Source organism: Falco cherrug, chromosome 2 (genome assembly GCF_023634085.1).
Source record: "Falco cherrug isolate bFalChe1 chromosome 2, bFalChe1.pri, whole genome shotgun sequence".
Lineage (NCBI taxonomy): Eukaryota > Metazoa > Chordata > Aves > Falconiformes > Falconidae > Falco > Falco cherrug.
In genome coordinates this window covers 41667327-41689144 of record NC_073698.1, presented here as the reverse complement: position 1 = coordinate 41689144, position 21818 = coordinate 41667327, and the positions used below count along the sequence as shown (strand labels likewise).

The 21818-nt window shown below is 35.8% G+C and overlaps 1 long non-coding RNA gene across 2 annotated transcripts in view; it reads right to left on the bottom strand.

Moving 5' to 3' along the window:
• The window catches only part of LOC129735465 (uncharacterized), a 57393-nt gene that overhangs the window by 16086 nt on the left and 19489 nt on the right, over positions 1–21818 (bottom strand). For both annotated transcript variants that reach the window (XR_008731145.1, XR_008731146.1), the window contains exons 2-3: positions 18220–18263; positions 10745–10918 (exon numbers count right to left, since the gene is read on the bottom strand). This is a non-coding gene — a long non-coding RNA (uncharacterized LOC129735465). The remainder of the gene's footprint in view (positions 1–10744; positions 10919–18219; positions 18264–21818) is intronic.

Sequence of the window (21818 nt, the reverse complement as noted above, 5' to 3'; positions counted from 1 at the left end):
CTGGCATAGATAGGAAGTCTGGAAGTCTGGAATTTTTTTATTATATTTTTTTTTTTCATCAGTCTAGTTTTAGGTAAACTTAATATGAAATAAGAACATCTCTATTGCATTAGACTAATGGCCCACTTAGCCCATTGTTCTGTTTGTTCTGTTTACTGTAGTAGTGAAAAAAAGATGTTAAGGAAAGTATTTAAAAGCACTTGACTTAATAAGATACATTTACACTTCTAAACTTGTTTAGCTCATAGTAGTAGCAATGGAAAATCTTTTCTGATGATATATAGGACTTTTATGGGATGTTAATAGTTCATTTAAATGAAGCTGCTGTTGATGTAGAAGCTTTGAAAAGTAGAAGCTAGGGTGATTATACAGCTTTGTCAAAAATGCATATCCTGATATGGTCCACCATGTGTTGGCCATGTACGTGCAGAAACTAGTGAGCATTAACACACAGGCACTAACACTACATAAAAGTGTAGACCTGGAGAGAGAGAGAGAGAGAAGAGCTATCTGCCAGGATCCCAATTTTCCCGTTGTAAAATCAGCACTCAGCTCATGATTTGTTCCATTTGGTCAATTGGTGAGCCTTAATCACTGATGTAAGGTTTCAAACCATTTACAGGTTGTTATGTTTTGCTATACTTGTATGTGAAACCATAGCATAAGGGGGGGCGGGGGGGGGGGGGGGGGAATAGATCCGTTGTCCTTGCTTCTGCCCTCTGCAGCTGTCTTGATCCCATAAAACAGCTCATGTAACACTTCTCACCCAATTTGTGCTCTAGTTTTACAGGCTTCTGTCACATGTCCAGATTGTCGGCCAGCTTAAGAAGGTCTAGAAGACTCAGCTATGTCTCCAAAGGAAGCAGCTACGTACTTTGTCCATCCTTACCACCCTTTCTTGAACTCTTTCCAAGTTCTTCTATATTTTTTCCAAGCTGTAGTTCTTACTCAGAATTACATTCAGTAGTTAAAGTTCAAATAAATCATGTAAATCCATACAGTGAAACAATTATGTTCTTTCTTTGTTTTCTAACATATACAAAGACTTGGGTAATTTTTTTGGTCACTAACTAGTACTGAACTGACTATAGCTCAGCAGTCTTGCTCCTATGCGGTAACGTTCAGCTCAGAGACCAGTATTTGTCGTATGAAATCAGAATATTTTATTTTCTGTGTACCTCATGATATATTTATCTACGTTAAATTTCATTGGCATTTTGGCAATTTTCTCTTGTTGAGTACTTTAAAGAGTGTTTGAAGATAGATGTAAAAACAGCTGTTTCCCCTTGGTCATTTTTTTTCTTTAGGAGTGCATTTAAAGTTAATAGGTCAAATTAATGGAAGGATTTTTTTTTATTTTTTCCTCTGGAAACTACATTTTCAGACTAAGTCTCAGTCATCATTGTTCCCTTTTATCAAGTGGTTTGGTTTGGTTTGAATGATGTGTTACTTTATTGGTGTTTACTACCTGACTGAAGCCACAGCAATGAAGAGCCTGTTGTATGTATGGGACCTGCCTTTGTAAGCCATGAAATTTTTTGAGATGCCAGTGATGTTACTTATTATCATTACAGAATTTAAGAAAACTAGTCAGGAAGGTTGATTTTGCCTCCAGAAGAGGTCCTTTCTGAATGGGGCTAACTTCAAGCCCAGGTTCTGATTTCCATGAATGCCCTAGAGCAAGACCTGTTCACAAATCAGCATCTTGAGTGTTTTCTTGATGAAGTAAGAGGGAGAAAACATAACAAAGGAAGCTTTTTTTCTGCAGGCATCTTGGTTACTTCATTTAGGCAGATATTTTGCATAGATGTTCTTGTTTTCAGCTGGTTTGAGCCATCTGGTCTTTAAGAGACTGCTACTCCAGGGGTTTGTGATACCATCACACAGAAAATAAGTATTTAAATTAAATAAACTAAAGCAGATGTGTTATACAGAGGAGGTTAAAAAGAAGATTATGACCACATCTTTGCAAGCAAACATGTTAACATAGTTTAAGACTTCACTGCACTTCAGTTGTAAGTTACCTTTTTTCGGCTGAGACAAAATCTGGGAAGGTGATTTATACCAATCAGTCTAACTTGGCATTTGCAAAATGCTTACAGAGGTCACTTAATCAGGTACCATGCCTCAGCCAAGAGGTGGTAGCTTTTGAATACATATTAACATATGCTTAAAACCTTGTGTCAATAATGCAAGTGTATATTATAATATTCAACAACCAAACCAATATCAAGCTGCTTTAGGAGGAAGAAAAAATTATTTTTCCATATCCATTTTAGATATCTGCTTTAGAATGAAATAATTCATGTCTTCTCTGTTCTTATTTTTTCTGATTCATTATGAAAAACATCCAAAAAACTTCTTCACAAACAGACTGCCGTTATACAAATCTAGATTAAGACAGGGTAACTTTTAATCTATATAGTAATGTTACTTCTTCCTGTAGTAGTTTGCCTTTGTTGATACCGAATTTCCTTTCTTAATCATAAAATCATAGAATGGTCTGCGTTGGAAGGGACATTTCAAGATCACCTAGTCCAACCACCCTGCCATGGATAAGGACATCTTTCACTAGATTAGGTTGCTCAAAGACTCATCCAAACTGACTTTGCACAATTCCAGTGATGGGGCATCAACGAGTTCTGGCCAATTTGTTCCAGTGTCTCACAACCCTCAGCATAAAAAATGTCTTGCTTGTATCATCAAGTCAATTAGTATCACAAGATAGTTCTGCAGCCCTTCATCTGTTACTACGTGAATAAGCTTTTATCCTCAGCAGACTTTGTTATCTCACTATTGCCTGGTTTTGCATTTGTTGGGGTTTTTTTCCTACCTAATTTATGAATAAAGTAAAAGCACAAGTTTCAACAGAAATTTCTCAGGTGAAATTTCCAATGTGAAAGCTAGTCATTTATCCTTAGCCTTTGCTTCCTATCTTTTCACCACAGGAGTAACATTCCTAAACAACTTTGTCTTCTTAAAAGCCTTTATGTCTAAAATCCTCCTGAAAACTTTGTCAGTTTTAATTTTCAAACACATTAGATTAATTTATCTGCATATACACTCATTCCTAAAAAAAAAAATGTAATAGATTTGTTAGGCACAATTCTGTTCCAAATATGGTTAGATTTAAGGAGCAGCCTAGTTTTGCTTCAAAGGGATATACCAGAAGACACCCATCTTTTTGTTTTATCAGAACACAAAAAAAGAGCTAGACTGTAGTGACTGTCTAAATGGAGAAAATTCAAATATGCTGATTTAAAAAGTCCAAGTTAGCATGGTGATAATGGTCTGCTTACTTAGATGAATTCAGGAAGCTTCACTAAGATCCATCTAATCAGATTGGAATTTAAATATCTGTAAACTTTATAGCAGATAATTTTCTGAGTTTCAGAAGGAGACAATCAGGATCAAATTCTAATGTCAGAAAAGCAATATCCACATACTAGATCAATATTATCTATATACCTGTGTCTGAGCAGAAATTTAAATCCTTTGAACTAAGCAATACTGTTGTATAAATCATTAAGTTGGATTCTGGAAAATCTCCCAGTGACTGCAATACATTCCATGCCAGAGCAAGGACTTCAAAATTTGACTTGCTGTGAGCATAAAGCAGACAGATCACAGTCACAGAAGCAAGAATAGTAATACCCCAGAAGCCAAGCATATTGCATTAGCAATGAGAAAATTCATAATGGTTTACTCTTTACAGCAGCAGTAGCCTAATTTGTACAAATGCTAATAGACATTGACTTTCTGGTAAGAAAAGATGGAGTCACACAAAAGCTTAATAATGTTAATTTGTTAAACTGCAGAATAATAAAATATACCTTAAATAGCTTCTGAATCATTGGGGACCTTAAGTTACTCAAACAATGTGAGCCTAGTAATTTTACTAGTGTAAATTTAAAAAAAAAATATTAAAAATTATTTGGCTCTATAATACAATATATAATACCAGCTATGTTCACAGTATATTCAAAGCAAGACACAGAAACTGAGTAACATTGTTGACTATCTAAAATGAATCTAATATTAAAAACTAGATAATCTATTTCTTTCCCTTTTTTTGTATCCTTAGAAAGAATATAGAAGAAATAAAAAAATAAATGCTCTGTGATAGTATCTTGTAAAATAGACCAAAGTAACCTCCTGTTTCAACATTTTGATTTCTTTCTCATTAATATGGCAGTTTAGCAAAAGCATTTAGATTCTCCTGACCAGCTGGGGAATCACATACTTAAGACTTTTTGGAAGATGACATATGGAAGAAGTGATTGACCAATAGAGGCCTCTGGAATCCAATTAGTGCAGAACGAGTAATCACAAATGACATCTCAGATATAAATCAGATGTATTAGCTGGACCAGTATGGGAACTATGTAAATAAAAATAAGCTATTTAATATGCATTAGTAAAAGGAAAAAATACGGAGATCATTCATACTTTCAGCAATTAATTACTTATTTTAAAGAGTAAAAGTCTGTGAACTGGAAATCTTAGGAGCAGCAGATCATTAAAAGCTATACGCTAAATAGCCACTAGCTGTCTCACCTTTTCTTTGCAGCTGCCTATGACCTTGCAATGTATTTTTTTTAGGATTTCAGCGTGAAAAGAAAGATTGAAAACATAGTTTTTACTGAATTCACACAAGCAATGAAAAAAAATGTAGAGTGTGAATTTTTCATCAGTGTACAAAAATGAAACTATTGCCAAGTCATTATTTCAACCACTGGACACCAAGGAAAACCAGACAATAACGTAGGAGTAAACTTACCACAAACTCTTGGAAATGTGCAAACTAATAAGCATTAAGGTATATGCTTCTGATCTATGGCCCATTTGAGAGGAAAGGCAGTTAGAACTAAATGGTTTGCAGGAAACTGTCTATATAAAGAAGACCTGTTACAGCTAGTATTTGTTTCTATAATATGCAAGAAGTATCTTTTAATAAATGCATTTGATAAGAAATGAAAATAAATGTCGTGTAAGGAAAATCAAGGTCTCTTTTCAGGTAGTGATGAAATAACACTTCAAAGTGCAATTACACACCCAAATTAGAAAAGAGTCAAACATAGTATAAGCACCAATATTTGTGTTCACTTGAAACAGCATCAACTGAAACTGTGGACAGTCTCAGATTTAAAAGCAGTGTTTTGTTTCCACTGTATTTTTCCTTTTTTTCCCCTACTTTATTGTGAAAATAGCACCCACATGAAAAGAAAGAGATTCAAATGAACAAGGTCAATTATTTTAACTGTGGCTGTCCATAAATAAACCTGTAAATCTGGTACCTTGACAGCAGTGTGATTTTTGAAATGATCTGCTCTTTTAAGCTGAAAGGCAATTTCTGATTTAACTGACCTGTTGATAAGATCTGAAATGGAAACACATACCTTATTAGATCTTTTAGTCTATCTGACTGCCAGAGCAACATGACTTCCTAGAAAATGTTTTTGAGCTTAAAAATTATGGTGAGGTTGTGATGATGGTGATTCATACCTTTTTCTTCACTGTTGCCCCTGGTCACTTGATCTTTGCACAGAAAGGTTCCTAGGCTAATATGACCACAAGGTATGCACCAGTAGTTCAAAACTCATCTTCTACATACCTTATACTGTATGTGTCATAACTGTATAGGGAGACAAAAAAAGCCAGCACTATAGAAAGACTTCCTGCTCTTCTGCATGCTCTGTTCTTCAAAAGGCAAAGGCTTCAAATAGCAGGTCAGGTTAACTTCTGAGGGGTACTTTCAGCAACACCATTCTTTTCACAGTGAACCATGTTTTAAAACTTTTTAAAAATATTTCCAGCTGTGCAGTTAAATCATGTTGATCATTTATTTGTCTTCCAGGGGCCATACAATATATGCCACCAAGGACATTAGCACAACTATCATTTATCAGGCCTCTCAGTATGACTCCTCTGCTGTCCTTAGCTGCTACTGATTGCAACATACTTGCTCGCAGAATGAAGCAGATGTGAACAGACCATGTGTTCTTTAATCTCACTCACTATAAAGAGATGGATTAGCTTTGAAAAGGTCTTGTTGGTTCCTAAAGTCTTTTGACAATGTAGAATGGCAAGATTCAAGACTTCTCTGAAACAATTCTAACAGGGTTTTATGTTGGTAAATCAAGTGTTTTAAGGTGTTTTATAACCCAAAGTTAAATACAGAAAGAACTTTTTTAATAGGAAACTTACAGGGTGCAGAAGCTATTCTCACAGGTCATCAATTTGCCTGACCTATTAATGCACTATACAAATATACCGCAAAGGGTTTTCATGAAATCACAGAAAAAGTTAAGGTTGGAAGGGATGTTTCAATGTCTTATAGTCCAACCCTCCTGCTCAGGCATGGCCATGTAGAGTTAATTACCCAGCACCATGTCCAGATGGGTTTTGAATATCTCCAAGGATGAAGACTCCACATCCCTAGATAACCTGTGTCAGTCCCTAGTCACCCCCACAGTGAAAGAGCATTTTCTGATGTTCAGAAGGAACCTCCTGTGTTTCAGTTTGTGTTCATTGCTTCTGTTCCTCTCACTGGGTGTTACTGAGAAGAGCCTGGCTCTGTCCTATTTGCACTCTCCCTTCAGGTATTTATATACCAGTTTTACCTGAGCCTTCTCTCCTCTAGTTTGAACAGTCCCAGCTCTCTCAGTGTTTCCTCCTAAAAGAGATGATTCAGCTACTTCATTATCTTTGTGACCCTTTGTTGGAATCTCTCCAATATGTCCATGACACTTTCGTACTGGGACATTACTCCAGGTGTGACCTCAGCAGCACTGAGTAGAGCATAAGGATCACTTCCCACAGCCTGCTGGCAATATTTTGCTTAATGCAACCCAGGAAACTGTCAGCCTTCTTTCTGGCAAGGGCGCACTCCTGACTCCTGTTCAACTTGCTATTTACCAGGTCCCAAAAGGCTTTTTCTACGAATCTGCTGCCTAGCCATTTGGCGCCCAACACATATTGGTGCATGGGGTTGTTCATCCCCAGGTCAGGACTTTGCACTTCTCCATGTTGAACTTCATAAAATTCCTGTTGGCCCATTTCTCCAGCTTGTTGAGGTCCCTCTGAACGGCAAAACAACCTTCCAGTGTATCAGCCACTCCTTCGTTTGGCATCATCAGCAAACTTGCTGAGTACACCCTGACTCATTATCCAGATCATAAACGAAGATGCTGAACAGGACTGGATGAAGTTCACAAAGCGAAATTCCTGTGTAACTAATTTAATATTGTTCTATGAAAAGCTCACCCACCCAGTGGATAACAGGAAAGAGGTGAACATATTTTTTCGGGATTTCAATAAGGCTTTTGATACTGTCCCTCACAGCATCCTTCTGGACAAGCTGTCCAACTGTGGAATGAGTGGGTTCACAGTGCACTGAGTGAAGAACTGGCTAAAGGGCAGATCTAAAATCACTGTAGTTAATGGGGCTGCCTCTGGCTGCTGACCAGTCACCAGAAATATTCCTCAGGGTCCAATTCTAGGGCCAGTTCTGTTCAATGTATTTATCGACTATCTGGATGTGGGAGTTGAATGCACCATCAGCAAGTCTGCTGATGATACCAAACTGGAAGGTGATGTTGACTCTCCTGAGGGACAAGATGACTGGCAGAGCGATCTAGATAAATTGGAGTACTGGGCTATGACTATTGGGATTAAGTATAAAAAACCAAAATGCTGGATTCTACACCTAGAATTGAGTAATGTGAGGCACAAGTATAAATTAGGACAGGAGTGGCTGGAAAGCAGCCCTGCAGAAAGGGATGTGGGTGGGCTGGTCAACAGCAGGCTCAGTATGAGCAGCAGTGGCCTGGCAGCCAAAGAGACAAACCACATCCTGGGGCTCATCAAACACAATGTAACCACACAAAGAGGTGATTTTATTCATCACTGGTGCGGCCTCATCTTGAGTACTGTGTGCCATTCTGGACCTCACAGTTTAAAAAGGATGTGAAGGTCCTTGAATGCATCCAGAGAAGCGCAACAAAGCTGGTGAAAGGGCTGGAAGGAATGTCTTATGAGGAATGACTAAGAACTTTGAGCTTGTCTAGTTTGCAGAAAAGGAGGCTGAGGGGTAACCTCATTGCTCTCTACAGCTTCCTGGGGAGGGGAAGTGGAGAGAGAGGTGCTGAGCTCTTCTCCCTGGTATCTAGTTATAGGACACATAGGAACGACTCAAAGCTGTGTCAGGGAAAGTTTAGACCTGACATCCAGAAGCATTTCTTTACCTGGAGTGTGGTCAAGCACTGGAACAGGCTTCCTAGAGAGGTGGTCAACGCCCCAAGCCTGTCAGTGTTTAAGAGGCATTTGGACAATATCCCTGATAACATCCATAACTTGGTCATCCCTGAATTGGTCAGGTAGTTGGACTAGATAATTTTTGTAAGTTCCTTCCAACTGAAATAGTGTATTCTATTCTCTTCTAAGTATTGAACCCTGGGGTACAGCACTAGTTACTGGTCTCCAACTAGACTTTGTTGCAGTGACAACCATTCTCTGGGCCCAGCTATTCAGGTAGTTTTCAATCCACCTCACTCTCTGCTCATCCAGCCCACACTTCACCAGCACCTTTACAAGGATCTTATGGTATACAATGTTGAAAGCCTTACTAAGGTCAAGGTAGACAGTATCCGTTGTCCTCCCCTAGTCTACCAAGGTGAAGCCTTGTAGACTACTTCTGATTATTTTCTTGTCTTTGGTGTGCCTGGAAATGATTCCCAGGATTAGTTGCTTCTTTACATTCCCAGGGAATGAGATAAGTTTTCCCGGCCTGTAGTTTTCTGGGCTCTTTGCCCTTTATGAAGTGGTATTTGCTTTCCTGCAGCTCTCAAGCACTTCTCCCAATCTCCCTCTGTGATCTTTCAGAGATTTTTGAGTGGTTTCTCAATGACATCAGCCAACTCCTTCAGCACTTGTGGGTACATCCCATCAGAGGCATGGATTTATGCGTGTCCAGTTTTCTTAAGTATTCCCTGACCTGATTCTCTTCTACCCTAAGTCTTCCTTCCTCCAGTTTTTCCCCCTGGTCTCTGAGATCTTAGATCTCTTAAGGTCAGCCTTTCTAGTCCTGTGGCAAAGAAAGCATTCAGTACATTAAGTCCTTTGCATATCCTGTGTCACCAGTGCCATTGCCTCATGAAGCAGCAGGCCCACATTTTCCCTAGTACTCATTCTGTTATGTGCTTTTAGAAGCCCTTTTTCTTGCCTTTGACATCCCTTGTCAGATTTAATTCCAGATGAGCTTTGGCTTTCCTAACATCACCTCTGCATGCTAGATTCCTGTCAGTTTACCATCCCTGCTTCTGCTTTCTGTATAGTCCCTTCATATGTTTTACTTTCGTTAGGAGCTCCTAGTTCATCCACATAGGGCTTCTAGCATTTCATGCTTTTTGAGATGGACTGCTCTTAAGGTTAGTTATTTTTGTGATACTGCAGAACTTCACTGTAGCATGGTGTAGAATCATAATTTCATCACTCCCTTTTTCTTTTTTTTTTTTTTCCAGGATTATATTTTATAAAATATAAAGTCTGGTTTTTCCATCTTATGTGCAATGCTAATACATCAATAGGCATTTCATTTTCTATAAGAACAAGATCAAAGGACACAATGAAATATTTTGACTCTGGTCACTTGGACATTAATTGTGTCCCATGTGTGGCCACAGGCCTCAAGAGAGTTATTACTCAAATGACTCATAAGCTTGTTCTTCTCTATGGGCCAGATATTTTGGCTGAACAGTTCTTATCAATTCTCTTTGATAGTCGTGATACATAGTTTTAACTAATCTTGTTCAATGAAATAGTATTTTCCTTTCTAACTTTTTTCCTTGGAGAATGTTGCATGAGTACAAATGAATCCTGAAAAGTCCGGAAAAAAAACCTACACTGCACCGCACTGCACCTGCTGAACAATGTCTTGATCCAAAATCAAGCATTTCACTTTATTTTTTCTACAGAAAACTGAGCTAAAAATGTTTTAAAAATGAAAATGGCATTACAGCCAGGATAGATGTCCTGTTTATGAAGGATTCTTGGTGTACAGAGTCTGAAGGGGCTGGTACATTTTAATTAGAAGCCTGATTACTGAACAGATTTCTTTCCTTAACAAAATATTCTTGCTCCTCCCACTGTTACTAGTATCTTCATCTCTCATTCTGCTGTGGAGATTTGCAGTTTAAAATACCTTCTTAATATCCTGATTTGTTCCCTGCAACAGTATGCATATTGATACAACAACAGCATATTATGTTTATTGTGAATGATCATGTCACAAACATAAGATCAAATATATTTTGATAGACAGAGAAAAAGAAACTATTAAGCTTGCTTTCCTACAAACCACCACCTTCTTTTCCCCTCTTGAAAATCATTGCTCATGGTCCAGCAATGCTAAAATGCAGATAATGAGCAAAACAAGCTATATTTCTTAATTTAGTTAACACTAGTCATTATTTACTGTCGCAGGTGAAATGACATCAATTTATGGGAGCACATTTGTCTATCTGAGAACAGTTCATTTTTATGTAGCAGGTCCAGTCACATTATTGCTGTGTTATTAACTTCATGCAGAAAATGTTATCTATGACAAGTTTTTGCTTTAATATTCTTTCTGTGAATATTTTTTTTTTCTTTGAGAAATTATGTATGTTATTTAGAAACTAGAACAATGGAACCCAAGTAGGGTCCAGGTGCTTTCTTTAACAAATGCAAGTAAGAGAATTCCTACCTGCTTGGTAGAGAGTTTTTGGTGAGTCATACAAACACACAGGTTTCAGCGACAAAGCCAACTTAATTTAGATCCCATTGTTGCCCTCTGACTCCTGGCTATTATTTCTTGCTCAAAGCGTTGCAGTTCTCTGCTGATTCAGTTACAGTGTACAGTATGTTGTCTGTATGTGGGCTGCAAAGTAAACCAGAGCACAGAAAAGATTAACAGAAAGACTGTCAGAGGAGAGACAGAAGATGAGAATTTAGTTTTGGTACAGATCACGTTGCTTAATACTGTTAATAATTAATTATATTAATTTTAAGAATAATTTTAATGACAATAAAGGCAGCAAGCTGAAATTTAACCAGTCAATATCCCTGTACTATCATCAACTGAAGTTATAGCTTGATTTAGGCCTATTGTGGGTTTTCAAAAGCCACATCAGTTATATCAGGATTTTGTGTTCTGCACGCATCTCTAATGCTTTACTCTAAAGTAAAAGCTTTTCATGTCGGTTCTGAAAATCAAACACAGTTAAATTGCTCAGAAATCGTGACTGTCTTGAGAATTCTGTCAATAAAAGCCAACTGCAAACATAACTGCTGGGTCTGTCAGGTTCATGACCATATCCAAACAGTCTAAAAGATAAGAGTGTAATACAAGTAGATCTATTGAAAATATCTCTACTAGAATAATTTACATATAATACACTTTTATATATATATATTTCTATTAAGTTACCAAATTACAGCAATAAATGGATTCTTTGACTGGTTCTTATTGTCACAGTATATCCAGTTCACTAAGAAACTGGAGTATTCATATTCTTTCTTGATGTACATCCAAATTATACATAAATATTAAAAAATGAAAGTCACATGGTACAGATCCTCCAAATTACAGCTACTTTCTCTGCCAGTGTTAATGCAGACTAAACATTAATTTCTTTCCTATTTAACATGATTGGAGCAACCTCAAATTTTGTCATGTAAATATATGATTTAGAATGTCTGCCTGTATCATGGTTATTGGAAAGAATATTTAGTGAATAGGCTATTAATTACTTCATTTTACATATGGTCCAATATAAAATGAAATTGCAGTTTCTAAACATCATCGATTGTCAAAATAAACAAGGTTTGCTGTAGAGTTTTCTTTATTTTAAAATTTGTTTTATTATTTCCTCCAACAGATATTATAATGAATTGTTATTTAAACCAACCATTTCAGTGTTAGTTAATGGGGACTAATTATTGTACCATCTACAGTGGTTATGACATTCCAATGGAACAGAACGTGTTCTTGAATAAAATAGCATTTTCTTCATTGTCTTATACCTTCCCTCCCTCTTACACCAGCTCTATCCTGTTCCTATCTATGCTAGTCTCTTGTATGACCCAAAGAAAGCATACAAAGTGGCAGAAATTCACACTCCCCCAACTTTAGCAGTGTTAGGAAGATACTACTGACAAACATTGACTGCCTAGTCAAATTTCTTTTCAATAATCTGATGTAGTCATCCAGCTGAGTATTTTCAGTCAGTTAGATTGTATTCTGTTTTTGACTAACAGAGCTTTAGGGAAACATGAATAGCACAGGTCTTTCTTTTTCCTGCCATCATGATGATGGAACTCCCTCCCCTCACTGGAATGATATGAGATGGGTTCTGGAGGACTGAAAAAATAGGAAGGATAGAAACAACCACTGAAAACAATTTTGAACATTGTGGTGTGACATTGTGGCATTTCCAAAAGCATGTCTCTGACACCGTTAAAAACTGAACAGTGTTCTTAATACAGATATTCCTCAGAGAAATCTTTTAACTTGAACATAATCATATCAGTAATCTCTGTTCTGCCTCCTTTGTTAAACCTGAGGGAAAAGACTTATTGAAGATGCAAAATTTTCAGGTGTTCTAATTTTCCCAAGGTCATTTAGGAGATTGAAAGAATTAAACTGTACACAGTGACATGCAGCTTGATTACATTTTTAACATCTCATCAGTGTTCTTTATTTCACTACTTGTTCATCTTTGAGTTAGAGCTTCCATTGTTTTGCTTTCCATACTTTGAGATTTCGTTTCATTATATTGAGATTCAGTCAGAGGCAAGGAGTACAAAGGGTGAATTAAAAAAAGTCCTTGATAATCATGAAGACATGATCTTCATTCCCTCCCTTGACATGTCTGCTCAAATATTCATACAAAATGGGCCGGAGAGATATAGTTGGTGGAAAAAATGTGGTTAGCAGTATTTTTTTTTTCTCCATGCTTGTAATCCCATGGCTTTTCAGAGACAGGAGTGATGAATTACTATCAACACAAGACAGCTTTTTGATGTGTCCTCTTGTACATGAAAAACTGGTCTGAGACCACCTGAACTCATTTCTCCAGAGATTTTGAACAACAATAAAAAATGGTTTTATTTTGGACTTGGTAGGCCTCAGAAATGAAAATGCCAGTATGTCGAGGACAACACATCAATCTAATTTGCTACCTGCATTCCCAACCCTGTTTTTTCCCTACTGAAATTGCTGCACAGTATGTGATACAATGTCAGCCATATTCCACTATTAAGCTGTAGTTCTTTTTAGGAAGTGTTTGTCTTTCTGAAACAAGCTTTGATTGCAAAGGCTGTAGGTGCAAAGAACTAGTAAAATATTTATTAATTTTAAAGGCATTTGGGGAACCTATTTAATTAAAAGAGAGCTGGATAATGGGATGAGGATTTACAGTTAAATTACTTGATTCCATCAAATAGCATTGCATTTTTATTGGTTTTGCTAAAGAACAATTTGGTATTTTACAGTGAGATGATTCTGTGTTGTTATTTTCCTGTCTAATAAGACAGAAATAAAAACAAATGTGTAAAAAAAAAAAGTTTGGGAAGCTGTGGTTACATGCAAACATTATTTCTTCTTGTTTTATCCAGCTAAATAACAAAAAAGTCTTTTGGTGCCTTCTGACTGGAACAGACATGCTGGAAATAAGACTTTCCAAAGCACACAGGGTCAGTACAGAGGGAGAATTTCTACAGTACAGAAAGGTTGCACAGTTTCTCATTTCTATAGGAGGACTCTTTGGATAACAGCAGCATTTTCATCCATATTCTTTAATTCTTTGAGAAGTAGCAAAAGTCTAGACTTCCTTTATTTATGTGTTTATAAAAGTCTTCTCTTTTTGTGTACATGATAGCTTCCACCATTAGCTAAGTTAATGAAGTGACAACATATACAGCTCATGATCAATTCTAACAAAATTCTGCATCTTTATTTCCTTTTTCTTAGGTTTCTTATACTCCAACTTCAGTGCATTGCAGTACTCTCAGTCTTTAAGATTAATTAAAAATAGAAGTATTTCCTGTATGATTGTTTCTTTGCATGTGTGCATATGTGAGATGAGATGTATAGTCTAATTGAGTGCTGATAAAAAATTTAACTTTAAGTGCTATTCATTAATTCATCTCCACTAAAATGAAATTACACTAACCTATATATTCTTATATACTAACTTATGAACACCATACATTAACACCATAAACTATACAAATTGTTACACAGAAAGTCTACATTTTAACATTACTTCCTTGTGTCATAACCAGCTGTCAAGTTATCCAAGAATATTGCAATTAACTTCTGTGAAACATTAGTAGAAATAAGAATATCCACATTTGATACGCCTCAGACTTTAGACAAGATCACTTTTATCTTATCAGTCCACTGAGGAAATACTGAACTTTGGTGAGGTGAATAACACAATTTATTATCCAATGGGGTAAGTATTGACTTCAAATGTTGGTCTCTTGGGAAAACATTTCTTCATATTCCCTGAAATACAAAGTACATATGTATCTGAGCTTGATTGCCTCTAACATAAGGATTAACACCAGGCCTTTGTGGGAGAGCCTAACACAAGTTATTGTAGAAGGCATGGCACATCAACATTGTAGCATGAATCCCATTTCTGAGCATTATTTCTTCTAATCAGCTGTAAGCATGTGCTGAAGGAATACTGCAATGCTCTAAGTAAAATTGAAACTACTGATAAATCATATGAGTTGTACAAGATGCACAACAATTCTAACTCAAATAATTTATAGATAGTTGGTATAAACATACTGGTAAATGCAGATTATTGCAAAAGAAGATCTGTATGTCACCGTAGTACTTCCAGCTAATGAAGAGAAAAATTATCTTTTTTATTTAAAGTTCAAACTGAACGAATTCAACACCTAAAGAAGTTCAATGAAAGAAATCAAACTTCATTATATTTGTATATTTTCAACAACTGCTAGAATGAATGGGCTGTAGCCTCAGCTTGCCCAAATGGGTATATCCATGAGAAACTATGTTATACTTTGCTTACAGATATTGAGACATACCAATAAGCAAAGAAAGAAAACTATGGTAGAAGAGATTTATTTAGTTAGCTAGGTTCTTAGTGAATCAAAATTAATAAGAACTTAACCACCCATGGTCCTGTAAGGAATCTAAGCTGCTAAACTGAGTTTTAGGTGTAAACTGAAAATATCTGTATTAAATGAAGTGCTGAAAATCCCTTCTCATCTGCACCCCACAAGAGCTACTTCTTCGCAAGAACTTGCTATTCCACTTCAGACTCTTCAAGGTCCATAAATCTGTGTTTCTGCACATGCCCAGATTTTTTAATAAAAATCAGATTTACTAAAGCTTGACAAACAATCCAATATTATCATTAAGAATTCCCCTGCAGGCAAATATGAAAGATCTATCCCTTGCGCTGCTTTCATTCATACGGTATGTTTATTTTTCACCTGAAAATCTCCTGCATGCCTACAGTTGTATGTTCTGCTTTTGTCTCTGGTTGTGGTGATCAGTGTAACTAGATGACCTTGGAAACCAAAACACATGTGTTTCTCTGCTTGTTGAATAGACATTGTCTTCAAACCCCAAGCACAACGAATTTCCACACAGGTTACGGTGGTAGCAGCTGGTATAAGGGCAGTGGCCTCTTAAAGAAGAGTAAAAAGGTCAGAATGTGTCCTCGGTAAAGTTACTCCATTTCCTGAAACAATTTAACTCTGTATCTTTCACTGCCCTAGAGACAGCTTTAACTATCAAGCTAACGTGTTGCTATATTTTCTCTGGTTAAAGCCTTATTTTATGAGGCAATGAGTTGTTCTTGCATGCTGCTGAGATGCCACATCAGTTGGAGTTCAAAATATTCAGCTGCTGACAACAGACACTCAGAAACTTCCTGACTGGGACAGAATTTCAGCTCCTGTTCACAGAAATGCCTGTGTGAGTGAAATCAAATTACTAGTCATACAAAACAAGCCATTTTCTTGCTGTGAAAAATATAAATACAAACAGCATATGAAAAACTCCTATGTATGCACCCCGAGTATTCCCAGAGTAAAACTGCTTAAATGAAATAGGACCTGGATTGGGTGAAACAATGTTTCTTTAGATGAGATTTAAAATTTCCATTGAGAACACAGGTAATCCAGTTATCTGATTTACAAGTACATTATTCTTTTGATCAAACTATTATATGCTTAAGGATATACATGATAAATTTACAGACAGACACACATATTCATAGCTCACTGATTCACAGCTTTCCTTTCATATCCAATTTATCATCTGAACCTAGGCATGTGCAGAATTATTGTCTTTCTTATGTTGAAATGTACCAAACGGTAAAAGAGTTTTATAGAATTCTGACAGTCCTGGGTTTGTGTCTTCTGTCACAAAACACAGAGAAAATTACTGCACAGATGAAGCCTGGTAAATAATTATAATAATTACTGTATCCACAACAGATTTCATCGAGATCTTTTTCAGCCTGCAGCATGGAAACTTCTTTCCACTGCATAGTTTATATTCTGTATTGTTGTTCTCAGCATCTAAGGCCCCATAAAAAGCTTCTTAGAGCTATTACCTTTTCTACAGAAGCAAAGCTACAGTATTTCTTTCCCTTTTACTTGCAAGATAACCTTCCTAATATTCAAAATGCAATAGCCCTTATTCAGATAAGAAGCCCTGCTGAAGTCAACAGAACTAATAGTACAGACTAAGTCATAACTAGGCTTATTAACATTTCATTTAATCAATAAATGTAGATAAACTTTTTTTAAATCTTTAAGAACAAAAATCATTACAAATTTGAATTTGAGTTAAAAATCACAACAAATACAAGTGAAAGAACAGAAGAATATAATGGCTGCTCTCTCTTCAACCTGAAATGTCTCAAATGCCGCCTTCTGTTGGTTCAAAGGAGAGAGAGGCAGGACTACAGATGTGGGGAGTGTGGGAGGGTGAGGCTTAAACTGAGGCATTTCTGGCAGGGTAAGATCTGAAAAAGGGAGACTTGAAAGTAACAATTGTAAACAATAACAAATTATGGCAAAAAACCTGAACTGACAATTTTCTGTAGAAAATTTGAAATTATATTATTATTATGCTACATCTTAACTGAACCAGATATCCCATTTTTCACACCATATAGTACAGACTTGAAGATATCCAACATGGCACCTCTATATTCTAAGTGGCCTCCAGTACCTCCATCCCAGTAAGCCCCATTTGGTAGAGCTGGAGGTGAGAGCTGTAGCTCTTTTCCTCTGTACCAGCCAGAGCAGCAAGCTGACACCTGCAAGGGAATAGTGACCTATAGCTGCAAGACTTAGCCAATCAGAAGAGGACTACTTCATTGGAAATACATAGTTGTTTTCCTCCCCAACAGCCTTCAGTGAGGATATCTACAATTTGCTCTATGCTAGGAGCACAGCCGGTCAGAGTGTCTGAATTATGCATTCAGACAAAACCAAGGAATTTCAGAAAATGAGATGAAATTTTTAGCATCAAATTCAGCAGCTTGAAAATTTGGCTGTAACTCCCACTCGCTAAATATAAAAAATGCAGTAGCATCAGACAATGGGTCTGATGCAATTGCCTTGGAAATCAATGTGTCTGTCTTTTGACTTCCGCTGAATTGACACTAATCCAACATCCTCTCACTATATCACTTCCACTCCTATTCCTCCTTCCCCTCCCTCACTTTTCACCTTCCACAGCTTCTCTTCAGTCCAGCCCCTCCTTCTGCTGGCAGAAAGCATCACATTTATATTAGAGAATCTAAGTTTTTGGCATTTAACTATACTGATCTTTAGAACATGCCAAATTGAAATGGCTTTCTTTTGTTTGGTTATTTTTACTTAAAATTATTAATTGGAGGGGAATAAAGCAGTGAACAAGCATTTTGAAGTACAAGTGCAGGCATAGAAATATAATTTGAAAAAGCCCACACAAATACTTCATTCAGTAAAGTTAACCTCCATTCTTAAAACGTTTTGACCTGTTTCTGTGATTCAAGTAAGAACACTGCAGGTAATTACTTGAACAAACTCTAAGGCTGCGCTTATTTCAACAGACTGAATGCTTGAATTAGTATCACATACAATTTGGAAGACATCCAACCAGTAGGTAACAAAGGAGTTTTCTGGAAATCTTACCTCTGAAATTGTACACCTTAAAATTAATAACAGAAGATCAAATTCTGAGGAGAACAAAAAAGAGATAAGATCTGTCATTATCAGTGAAAATAAACCATTCAGTCTAAAGCAAATATTCAGAATGATAAAAATTCTCAGAAGATATTTACTAGAAGAAAAAACCCACCACATTCTTCTGAAATACACACAGAAATAATTCCTTGGATTATTTTAGAACACAATCTGTAGTATATTTTAATTTTATTGTGTAGGTATCTTTTCAATTAAAGCTTAAATAAATGAATGAACGTTAGTTAAGTCCTTAAAGGAAAAAAGCTTTATTTAATTAAAAAAACAAACAAAGAAATTAAAAAAAAAACAACGCCACAATGCAATACACAATTTCATGACTAAAGGTAGTACTATTTAAACTTTTTAAGCCTGAATCAAATTATAGCCTAAAATAGAATAAGTTCTTTATATAACAGTAAATGTTGTGAAAGTACCAATAATTTTTAAACCAAAAGCTATTGTTCAGATGACTAAAAATATTCTACTATTCTAAGAAATCATTTGGTTTTTTCACTCTTAAGAAAAATTTATTTTTTAGAACAGGAGATTTTAATATAAGTGTGACTTCGAACTCTGAACATACTACTGTAGTTACACAATATATATTAATATATTGTTAATTATAATTAATAAATATTAATTACATATATTAATATTAGAGTCTAAAGAAATACAAGTTTATCTTCCAGGAAAATTTCATTTCAATATTTTTTCATTTTACAGATAAATAAATATGTAGTTCTGTTTTTTATCTATCTTGTTAAATATTCTGTCTTTTATTATTATGAGATACTAGATTAGTAGGGATAACTCTGCTTTCAGCCTGCCTGGTGTTACTAGCATAACACTGGAAGAATGCCTTAGTTTGGTTTTATTCCAGTTTAAATGCATGGAAAATTTGCCTCAGTTATACTAATACTGAATTCTATTTTCCCACTAAAGCCCAAATTCTTCCTAAGATCTTTACATAATATATGACCTACAAGTTAGTATAAGTGCATTATAAACTATGACAAATCAGTTTTAATTATTTAAAAAAAAATCTTTTAAGAGGTAGTTCATTGGCTTATTTCAACAGCTGTTTCTATTCTTTTTACTTCTCAATTTATTGGGAAAAGAAAATTGAGCCTGAGATTGGGTTATGGATAATTCTCTTAAGATTAAAAGCTATATTCTCCCACAAGAAGAAATAATCAGGGCCAAACTATATCCTACATTGTAAATATTTTTTGTTTATCATTTATATTCTAAATTTATTTAGCATGTCTTGCTTCCTACAGTCTCCTAATTATTCTTCAAACATTTGAAATGTTTGACGGGAAAAAACACACCAACAAGAAACAAACAAGAAAACATGTTTAACCCTAGCAGAACTAAGAAACCTATGAGAAGTGTAGTAGACCTTTGAACAAACTAGAAACAAAAGAAGGAATTAAGGTGATTTAGAGCACTGCAAGTGATAAAAGATCAGTTTTGGCATCAATCAAGAAATCAAAGAGATATCTACCAGATATCAGTATAATTAAGCACCTTGAAAAAGTATGAGGAAATACATAGCATGGTGGAAAAATAGCAATGAATAACTATGCTAAAAGAGTCACAAATGGTGAGGTTGGTGACCAACACAAATGTTGTTACTTCAATTTTCTTTGTTCTGTTCTAAACTATTTAACATCTCTTTAGTGTTCATTTCATAATCCAGTAATGCTATTTCTTCACAATTTATGAGCTATGGCCACAAACTATGTTTTTCCTGCTAAGGAAAGAAACCCACTGTCTGCCAACAAATTATATAACCTACTTACACCCCCACCCCATTTGGGGCCTAGTTATCATTGCTCACTTAGAGTTCACATGACATTTTGCAAGCATGTATTTACCAAGGCTAATACTGATCTGAATTATCCTCTCTCCTTTGTAATTCATAAAACACATTAAGTGGCAGGAGGTCTTAAGTGCCAGTGCTGATCACTTTGCTTTAATATGGATTTGGAGTCTAAAAACCAATTAGTGAAAGCACCAAGAGCATCTCTACAATAATTATGCTGTTGTTTTCCATTCTTTAAGATTTCAGTTTTAATCCATATCTGTAATTTTAAGTCAGAAGTAAGCTACATAATCAGCAGAACTGGGAACTTGTTCAAGGCCAGACTGAATGTACCTACATCTATATTGCTAAATAAAGAGAGAGCCAGGCAACAATATCAAAGACTGTAACTCTATATTACTCAGTTTGCCTAATTGTTAGGTCGCTTATACACGCATTCTCCGTCTGGGTATCTCCTGGAGCATACTCAGACACAACTCAGGACACTGACCACTCTAAAAACTGCTCTCAACAGGCACTATGGATGTGAATGCACAGGGGTGACTTCCTTTGTCCCACACAGTATTCCAGCAACATCCTAAAGGTTTTGCACTCTCCTGTGCTCTCCTGCAACATGCCAGTACAGGTAACAAGTACCCTAAAAGACACACTGAAAAGCACCATTCACATTATTTCTGAAGCTATGACCTGGGGGATAATAAGTAAATAAATTATATGATATGATATGATATGATATGATATGATATGATATGATATGAGATGAGATGAGATGAGATGAGATGAGATGAGATGAGATGAGATGAGATGAGGTGAGATGAGATGAGATGAGGTGAGATGAGATGATACAGCATAACATAATATAACATAACATAATGACACACAATGACATTATAATATAATATAATATAATATAATATAATATAATATAATATAATATAATATAATATAATATAATATAATATAATATAATATAATATAATATAATATAATATAATATAATATAATATAATATAATATAATATAATATAATATAATATAATATAATATAATATAATATAATATAATATAATATAATATAATATAATATAATAATGACTTTGGACCACAAGTGCAACCTCTGGGTCCAGAGGAGGTCCCAGAGGTGCATAATCAACAGAGAGTCTGAAAATAGTTTGTAGACAAATAGGTTTCACAGTGTGACAGTAAGCCAGTTTGTGCCCTGCATCTTTGGGGTCAAGGATCAGTCCGTGAATCACTTTCATGTGGCTTCAAAATCACAGGCAACAACTATATCTGAAATGCGTTTACTGTCACTGAAAGAGTGTTCCCAAATGATGCAGCTAGCTCACTTCTATGATAGGTGAAGGGATTGGTATACTGTGTTGATTTTCTTTTCCTCTGCATCCACCTTCCTTCTGCATTGCAATACTGGGAACTCATGAGTACCGTACATGCAACAGCATCCACTAGGATTCTAGGACCCAAACCAAAAGATATGCCAAACCTACTTGAAAATATGGATATATTTTGTAATGTAAACCTATACTAACTCTGTTGATAGATACGTCTAGACTACTGTCCATATGTCTTGCACAAAGACATTGACACTGCAAACCACCAGTAAGAGGAAAGACTTTTGTTAAGGTCCACTTTCAGACTTAAAACAAACATAAAAAGCCAAACCCATGGAGGGTTACATTTTCTTCCTCTAGAAACCATG